This window comes from Chenopodium album, chromosome 22 (genome assembly GCF_948465745.1).
Source record: "Chenopodium album chromosome 22, dcCheAlbu1.1, whole genome shotgun sequence".
Lineage (NCBI taxonomy): Eukaryota > Viridiplantae > Streptophyta > Magnoliopsida > Caryophyllales > Amaranthaceae > Chenopodium > Chenopodium album.
Genome location: NC_137855.1, coordinates 30391801 through 30402377, shown reverse-complemented (window position 1 = coordinate 30402377; position 10577 = coordinate 30391801).

Genomic DNA, 10577 nt, shown 5'->3' with positions numbered 1-10577 from the left:
GCTCTTCTCAAATATAGGTGACAACTTCCACAATCTTAGCGGGCATTGTCGAAGACCGCCTCATCACGAACCGCTCTTCTCAAATCTTGGTGACAACTTCCACAATTTTAGCGGGCGTTGTCGAAGACCGCCTCATCACGAACCGCTCTTCTCAAATATAAGTGACAACTTCCACAATCTTAGCGGACATTGTCGAAGATCGCCCATCTCGTGCTATCTTCTCAAATCAAGTGATAACCTTCACAATCTTAGCAAAAGCTATCAAAGACCGCTTCATCTTGAATCGTTCTTCTCAAATAATAACCTCCCCAATCATAGTGAAAGCTATTGAAGGTCGCTTCATCTCAAACCGTCCTTCTTAAATCCAAGTAATAGACTCTTTTTAATCTTAAAGCCCCCTGTTAAAGGCTTCGTCATCTCGAATCTTCAAATCTTCTTCCATCCTAGGAAATCGTTGTGAACCGTTACTTTGGTTCTTGCGATGAGCCAATACTTAGGCGCTTTAAGCTAAGTGAGACGATCTTTTGTCAGGTCGATCACTTATTGTTGTTGTAATCGAGCCGATTACTAAATCATATCAAATTTCTTAGAGGGGCTAGCTGGCGTACCAAGGAACCCGAAATTGCTGAACCAGGTCTAAATGACCACATCATGAAGCCACGTGACCTGTCGCCGCACCAGCGCAAGCCAAAACCTTCTTTCGCCGCGATATCGTTCTGTCGCCAGGCGACAAACCTTGTCATTTGGCGACAGATTTCTTTTTCATTTCTACCGCTGTTGCTGTTGTTCATTGCTCGATTTCGCTCCGAACTTTCAATTTGGTCGTTTCCTTACGACCAAATCTGCTCAAATCTTTTGGAAATTAAAGCTCTTCATAATTTTGCTCAAACTTCTCTTATCTTGGAAGAATCTCATATATCTATATTCGCGATTTTTTTCGAAAAAATCCGGGAATATTCTTGCTCGCTGGAATGTACCTGCATCTATATTTTGGACTATAGGACTTTGCTTATCTTTTATTATCTTAGGGTTGACCTAAGGCTTAGTGTTTCTTGACTCAATGATTCGACATGACTCAACTCAAAGCGTTTGACGCATGTGCTAGACTCCACTCGATGTGATATGACACGACATGACTCAATGTACATGACTTGTGTGTGATGTGCAAAAAAAACAAAAAATTTCCGTCATTTTTGTGAAGGGTACTGACTTTCTCCCGAAAAAGAAAGACGTGATAAAGAATCAAAGTGTTTGATGGTGCATGTTGAATGAGCTTAGGCAAATATATGCGTTCGATACCGTCCCTCAAGGTGCAAGGATTAATTCATCCTAAACTATTTTAGTTGACTCGATTATGAAAGCATTTAGGTAACTTAGGCACAGAGGCTAAGCACTTCATACTTTGATACAATGATGATTATAAGTGATGTGTGATATGACAAAGCATGCTTCAACGTTATGTTAAGATTTCATGACAAAAGGTTCCTAATTGGAAGTCTATTTGGCCATGTATCCGTGATGTGTGTGAAAGTGACACTAAGGCTAACGGTGTGGAAAAGTATTATTTGATAAGAGTCAAATAATGATGACTCTTAGGCTAGGTAGGCTAATGATGTAAGGATCAAGCCCCCAAGTCTAGCTCTAAATGAATAGGGATGAGCATTGGAGATCCCTTGACATGATCATGGTGTGAGTGTGTGAATGTGAAAATGAATGCATTTTTATTATGGCCGCACCTCATTGTGAGGTTGCCTACGTATCCGTTAGGAATCAGGCCAAATGTAGCTCTAGCCGAACCTCGCACAAGTGTGTGTATACCTCAAAAAGGTCTTTTTAAGGGTTGTAACATGGTTAGGCTAAAGGTTGAAGAAGAAGGGGATAAAGGCTCAAGACCCTAAATAAGCCCCCAAGGTGTGCAACCATGCTTTTGAATCTTTGCATTTTTATGCTTGAGGTTTCTCATTTTTGAGCTTTCTTTCTCTTTTTCGTTTATTTTTGCTCTCTTTTGCTTTTGCATTTTTTTTATGAGTGTGGGCAATCCCAATCATGCGGTCTATCACTCACTTGGCATTCATGTTTCTCAGGCACGGTACCGAGCACTCGATAAGAGACGCAATCTGAGACGTGTTCTTATCGAAGATATTTTTATATCCAAGACATTGGAACACTTGCCCTTTTGCACACTTTTATTATTTTTATATTTTTATTTTATTCTTTTGAGATCACTCAAGCTTTCATATTTGGAACTTGCATAAGTTACACACCATCCCATCCCAAGGTTAAGTAGATGTGGGTTGAAGAAAAATGAAAGGTTTATCGTTAGACGAGGCTCAAAGTGTTTTATCAAAAAAGGATTGTATATTTGAAGTGTAAAAGGTAAAAGTGATAAGATATGGCTACAAGAGGTGCCTCAGATCATTGGTATACCTTGTGCTTAGTTCGACCTTTTTTTTTTTTTTCAATGCAATGCAATGATCATATGCAAGAAAATAAAATGCTCATTTTATTAAAAGGAAAAAAGTAAATGAAAGTCCTACAAAGTAAAAACTAGGGGAAAATGAAAGGTGCCTATGCTAGACTTTATTGGGGAAAGGAATAAAAAAAAGAAATAGAAAAAAGAGGTCACGAAATCTTGTCGTTGAAGCTCGCCTCTTGTCTTGTGCTTTATCATCACCCGGTCTTCTTGCCGACTGGAGGTATAGGAAGCTTGTATTGTCGATCAAATATTGGATGGCCTCCTTTAGCTTCCAACAGCTCTCAGTAGTATGACCCCTACCTTGATGGTACTTACAATGTGCATCTGGATTACAACTAGGCAATCTCTTTTCAGGTGCGGGATCTTGAATAGGTCCAATGGGAGTAATGAGCCCCTTAGTATGGAGTCGATCGAAGGCAACATCATAGCTCATCCCAATAGGAGTGAATTCTTTCCTTAATTCTTTCTTAGATTCTTGGTTATTCATGGCTAAGACTTCATTGAGGTCAAAGGTACTAACATTGTTACTAGAGTGGGTGCTTTCAGAAGAAGAAGGATTGTCGTTCTTCTTTCCTTTCCAGCCACTGTGGTTACTATTGTTAGTAGCTTTTTGTTTTGCAAGGTCATCTTTAATCTCTATGCCTATGTCGTAGACTGTCTTGAAAGTGTTCAAGTTGTGTTGATATCTCAAATGCTTCGAATACTTCTCTTGTAAATTCTTGATAAACAACCTCACAGACTCCTTCTCAGTAGGGACTTCAATCATATTAGCGGAAGTTTCCCTCCACTTGTTGAAGAAGGAAGTGAAACCTTCGTTTTCTTTTTGTCTTAGCATCTCAAGCTGTCTATGGTCAGTTTCAACTTGAATGTTACACTTATATCTATCGATGAAAGCGTTTTTTATTTCTTCCCAATTGGAGGTCTTCTCTTTGTCAAGAGAAAAGTACCATTGTTGACACATAGTTTCTAATGATAAAGAGAATACAGAATGAAATGCCTTCTTATCCATTCCCTTAATATTCAATTCATTATGGTTTCAAAAGCTCTTAAATGAAAATAAGGGTTGTCCATAAGATTGAATTTAGCAGGGATGTCATTGGCATTGAACTTCTGCGGAAGAAGATCCTTATCCACCGAGACCCCTTGTGAACTAATGCCCTGGAACCTATAATCATTAGATAGTTTACTCAAAATTTCCTGGATAAGGTTCATTTGTTGTTGTTTTACAGGGTCATTAACTTGAAGAGTTAAACCCTTCAATATCTCAGCCAAGTTAGCTACCTCTCCCTTAACTTCATTGAGTTCTTCTTGACTTGCCATTATCTTCCTAGCTTTCCTTTTCCTACCGATGGGTTTGTCAAAAAGTGCTACTTGAATGAAAGTGTTGTCCTTGATTAATCGCCCTTCTCTCCTTGACCAAGTACTGTAGAAAGGGAGATTAGGGATAAGTTTTATACCAATTATTTTGGACTCAAGGTTTATTCAACATGCAATAGATGGAAGAGTGAGAAGAATTATATGCATGGGGAAAGAATGTAGTGAGTGGGAAGATGATGGAGATGGAGAAATATGGAAGAATTAGGAATAGAATGGACCCCCAACTCAAATGACGGAGAAACGACTCATGCATGAACCTAAGACATGGTCATGGTGACATGTACAAAGTGTGTGCTAAGACTAGTGAGTTTAGGTGACATGATAAGACTTGTGTCATGACCATATGGCTAGACAATGTGACTAGACTCAAGCAAGGACTAAGTTAAGATTTCACGTATATGCATTAAACTGGACAGGCTGTGGTATTTTAGTCATAACTTTTAATCTGTGACTCTGATTGGGACGAAACGAACGCCAAATTAAAGATAAAACTCAGGGCTACAGATCCATAGGTTATACGACTCGTGGTGCTTCCTAGAACTTCGGCTATGACCAAAACAAGTTGACGCATGTGCAGTATACGGGAATAAAAATCCGGGTTGACTAAAAGGAACTATGACTCGATTTAAGGCATATTTATTAGTTCAAATTAATTAATTAATTAATTAAACAAAGTCCTTTAGTCATTGGTTAGTTTATTAAAACTTATTTACAAATACAAGTCAAACCAAACGGTTAGTTTAGTCACATATAAGCTATGCACAAGCAAGGATGCACAAGTAATTCATATAGTCACAATATGATGCAATGAGTTTGCAACCTAACCATGGCTCTAGTTCTCTAAAGTTCAAGGATATGGGTTAAGTCAAAGAGGGTCCATGGTTATGAGTTCGGATGCATCGCGCACAAGCCTAACCGTGAAGGGTTGGCGCGGATGGATGGGACCCCACGAGTTCGTGATGAAATCGAACTCGACTCCATGGTATGGTGGATTCACAAACTTGCATGTACCCGTTGTTGCACATATAGTGGATTCAATTGGGCAGATGAAGCGTGAACCCCCAGAGGGTTATGTCCATATGTAGAACACATATGGGTTCAGAAAAGTGAGAAAAGAACTCAATCAATAAGTAGAATCGAGCCAACAGTACTAGAAATGGTCAAAACAAGAAGGCAGATCCCTGGCTCGGTATTGAAAGAACTTGGCGCCAGACTACAAGGACTGTCGCCGTAAAAGAACCCCTGTCGCCAGGCGATAGAACTGTCGCCAGGCGACAGAAGCTCTTTACAGGCGACAAGCCCTGTTTTCTAGACGCTAGTTCCTACATGCCTTGGCAGGCACCTGTGTTCTTAGGATTTTCCAGATTTCGCAGCGTTATTTCGATTCTAGTTGTGAAAGAAATTTCTCAAATTTCCTACGTGTAAAAATCCTATGTTTTGACTCATTGGTCTCCCCCCAATGAGAACCTTTTAATGCATATGACAATAATGTTAATCAAATTACGCACATGAAATACTTAGAATTTTTCGAGTCTCATCCGCTCATTCTAAATAATTGCCAAAATAAATTTCAGGAATATAAATAGAAATCCTCCCCAGTGGAGTCGCCAAAAAACTGTAGGGAATATTTCAAGCATTATGATCCCAAACTTGAACCCCACTGTGATCATACACTAAAGTATGGTGGCGTTCCAAAGGGAAAGAAAAGAAAGCAAAGAGTCGCCAACAAGTTTTAGGAACTTGTAACCCAAAAGACAATCCAAAAGGACCATCAACTCCATAAGGTCTTGAACCAAATAGGGTTCGAGGATGAGGGTACGAATCCAATCTACAAAAGAAAGGACCCGCCCTATAAAATAGGGTTCTACTTTGTTCTGCTCGTATTCATGTGCGCTTTTCGAATAACATACAAACATTATATTAAACCTACCCTGTTTAATCTATGTTGGTTGAATATTAATGCACAAATAATACTATTATTGGCGATCACTTGAGTTAAAATCACATTAGCCTAAACAAAATTATTAATTATCTTATTAAGCGTGATTTCAAGTACAAATTTCCTTTAACAAGCATAAAAGGTGTGATCAAACAATAACAATAAATAAATCAAGCAACATAATAATAATAACAATCATAAAAATAATAATCATCATAAGCATCATGTTAACAATAAAGCTTAAACATAAAAGCAAGATCCTAGGCATGATACTAACAAGATTAATAACAAATCCTAGCATGTCACTAATCAATAAAGATCAAAGCTTTAAACCTAACATGGTACTAACATGCTATTAGGATATTAGAAATAATAAGGCACCCTAAACATGATTCTAGAAAGCATAAATTACATCCTAACATGATACTAGGAATTAAACATCCTAACATGATACTAGGAATCATAAAACAATAATAAACATGCTTCCTACATTGTGAAAGAAATAGAGAGTAAGCTAATCTACTTACTTTGTAGCCTCGTACCTCTTTCTAATAACAAAATACACAAGTTAGTAAACTTTAATGAAAATAATAAGGAATAAAAGGGATTAAATTGTAATCAAATTAAATAAAGTTTTGACTAGATTTGGACCAAACCCCCAGAAAATATCAAACCTTGCACGTCTAGGGCGAAGGCAACTTCGAACTTGGCTAAGTGATTCTAAGTCTTGTGAATGCGGAATATTGTGTTTGTAAAAAGGTTGGTTTAGAAAGAGAGAGAGAAAGAAAGAATTGAGTAATTCTTGATGAGAGTTGATGAATGAAAAAGGGGAGATAAGACCTCTATTTATAAGAAAAAAGAGGGTCGATGAATTAAGAAAAGAATCCGAATTCAAATCGAAATAAAACTCGTAGACAGCAGTTTTTGCGAATTTTGTTTTTATCATATATTTTGATCCAGAAGTCCAAATAAGACATATAATATGTCGTTGGAAAGCTCTTGAAGTCTAATTTTCAACCCAATTGGAATCCGATTAAAATATTTTGTAGATAAAAAGATATGGCCTAAATAGTAGGAAGGTGTCAGTTTTGGATAGAGTTTCGTATTCCTTTCATATATTTTTCGTTATAGCTCGGATTTAATATTATAATATATCATTGTAAAGATAATTTCAAGATCTATCCAACCATATAAAATTTGGATAAAAAATATGAGGCACGAAAATAAGATCTGACTGTCTTTGAACATCTTTTAAATTCGAATAGAATTAGGACTTTAAAAAAGGAAAGTTTTATAAAGATGGAAAGTTTATATTTAAATCAAATTCCTTAATCTAATCTTTTCAAAAAAGAATAATTAAGATATTTTAGAAACTTATAGAAGATTCTAATCAATCCTAATTAGTTTAGGAATAGGATTAAACCTTTGGACCCTCCTCATGATCATTGGGTCGTAGGTAAAATCCGGTTTGGGCCCAGTTTAGTATTTTGGCCATAACTTCCTCATTATTCATCGGAATTGGGCTTATAATATATCGTTGGAAAGGTCTTTTCAAGCCCTATCCAACTACACCATTATTGGACCCTTATCATGGACCGAACTAAACTGAATTGGACATTTTCATAAAATAGAGTGGGTTTTCGAAAACAGAAAGAAAGATTTTTAATAAAAACCACAACACTTGACTTTTCACACTTTCACCTCATTCGATTATGATTCGACGCGAAAGGCATTCATCACTGGGTTTGGTTTTGGGGAGACACAAATGGGTGTCTACAGGTACCAATTTTTTTAAAAATTTTACTTTGCTACCATCAAAATCAGATTTTGTTAAAAACAACTACCACTTAACAGAATCCGTTAGGATTTCCGTTAAGTTTATCAAAAAAAAAATCAAAAAAAATATTTTTTTTTTTAAAAAAAGAAAAACCCAGCAAACCCCATTGCCACCCCCTCCCCTAAACTGCCACCCACCCCTCCCCCTCCCACCTGACGGCGGCCGACGCCAAAAGAGTCGGCCGGCGCCGGCGACCTCACCCACGACCCACCACGACACCACCCTAACCCTTAAACCCAGACCACCACCACCGACAACCTTATACCCAAAATCCACGAACCCAGATCTCACCACCACCACGACACCACCTTAACCCCAAACCCAGACCACCACCATCGACAACCCTATACCCATGAACCCAGCCACAACACCACCAACAACCCAATACCCACGAACCCTATACCCACGAACCCAGACCACCGAAACCACTAAACCCAAACCGTGGAATCGGGTATCGAGGGAAAGAGGCTTGGATCGGGTTTTCAAAGGGAGGGGGGGCTGGGAACGAGGTTGGGATCGGGGTTGGAAAGGCGTTTTTAGGGGAGGGTTGCGACGCCGACATCGACACGGAGGCTAGATGGCCGGATTCGCGGGCAGGGGGCTCCCAGGCGACGGTGGAAGTGGCTTGGGTAGCTGGTGGGTCTGTGGGTGAGGAAGGGCTGGTGGTTGGGTGGTGGTTGCGTTGGGTTTGATGTTGAATAGTGGCGGTGGATTAGGCAGTGGGTTGGAAGGAGTGGTGGCTGGACGGTGGTTGGGTGGTGGTAACGGAAATACTAACGGTTGAAGACAAGTGGTAGTGATTTTTAACAAACTCTTATTTTGGTGGTAGCAAAGTAAAATTTTAAAAAAAATTGGTACCGAATCTGAAGAGAGGTGTTTTTAGTGGTAGCAAATGTCAAAAAATCCTAAGCATAATTCTTTCAAAATTAGAGAAATATATAGGGAAAATATAATGGAGTTCAATTCCCCTGGCCTCCCTCTCCCTTTCTTTCCTTTTCCCTACCTCCTATATATTTCTCTTCATTCCCTTCCTTTCCTTCCTCATTTACTATCCAAACAAAGCGTAATTGTTTTTTCTATTTTTCATAGATTGCTACACAGCTACACCTTTCTAATTTGCTGTGCAGCTTGCACTATGTACGTATTATTTCAACTCCATCCATTTGTACTCCCTCCGTGTTTTTTTTAAGTGATACATATTGATCGGCACATAGTTTTAGGCAATTTAATTGACTTAAATAAAATAAGAGGTAAGTGGGGTAGTGGAGTATTAAAAAATTGTTAAAGAAAGATAGTGGCGGTTATTAGTTTATTGAAAAGTAATATATGTGAGAGGAAAGATATAATAAAAAAGTAGTAGTGGGTTTGGGTGGGGATCATGAGAGGAGAGAGATATAATATTTTAATGTATTGTTTTGCCAATAAAGGAAATGTATCACTTAAAATAACACGGCCGGAAATGGAATATGTATCACTTAAAAAAACACAGAGGGAGTAATTAAAACTTTTGTTATGCTATTTAAACTACTAATTCAACATCATAATTAGGGTCTGTTCACGTCAGCTTAATTTCAGTTCAGTTCAGCTCCAATCAATCCAGTTGAGTTCCTAATTTCCTTCTCTCATAAAATATTCATTTCAGCTATATTCAATTCAGCTCCAATCAGTTTAGTTTAGTTCAGTTCCTAATTTCCTTTACTCATAAAATATTCATTTTATCTCTATTCAGTTCAGTTCAATTCAGTTCATTTCAGTTTAGCTCCAATCAGTTCAATTCAGCTCAGTTCAATAAATATGAACAAACCCTTATTTAAAATTACATTTTAGTAAACTTATATTATCTTTACTTATATTTCGTTTGAACTTATTAACACTTGTCTAATCCATATGTTCAAAAAAATATCCTGGACTTATTATCATCTGAATTTATTTTCCCTGATATAAGTGAAAATTAAATATGAAATACTACCTCTGAATTTTTTTAGTTGCAACTTTGAAATAATTTATATCTCTCAAATAGTACCCAAATTTGCATTTAAAAAAAATCAAAGGTAGTATAAGAGATGATTAGAATTTTTCTGTTTTTTATTTTTATCAGTACTTATTTTCTTAGTACCACTTATCTCATTAAAATATTTTATGAGTACTTATTTTTTTTTTAGTACTCCATTTATCATCAATGTTAAGAGGTTTAACGATTAAATAACAATAATTGGTGATTTGAAAGTTTCTCATAATTGTTGATTTGAAAGTGTAGACACCAATTGTGTCTCCCCAAAACTAAATCCAGTGATGAATACCTTTCATATCGTTTGATAATCGAATGAAGTGAAAGTGTGAAAAGTCTAGTGTTGCGGTAGTTTTTATTAAAAATCTTTCTTTCTGTTTTCGAAAACCTACTCTATTTTATGAAAAGAGCCAGTCCAATTTAGTTTGGTCCATGATAAGGGTACAATAATAGTGTAGTTGTATAGGGCTCGAAAAGAGCTTTCCAACGATATATTATAAACCCAATTTCGATTAATAATGAGGAAATTATGGCCAAAATACTAAACTGAGCCTGATTTGGTTCTTATATGGCCCCAATGATCTAGAGGAGGGCCTATTATTAACTATTATTCCTAAAGCTAGTAGGATTGATTATAGTCTTCTAGAATTATCTAGAAGGTTCTCTTAAATCCTAATGGAATTAGTATTGATAATTATATTGTATAGAGTTTTATTTGGAATAAAATAAGTGTTTTATCTTGATAAATCTGATCTATAAATTGTTTAACGCGGAGTCTAATTACTTAATTATATGAGAATAAGGATTTCGTACCAAGTGCATTTTATCTTTTAATTAGCGCCAAACGACAGAGTGCGTCGCCAGTTTGTCGCCTGGCGCTGCAGGTTGTCGCTAGTTTGTCACTTAGCCAAGTTCGAAATTGCCTTCGCCCTAGACGTGA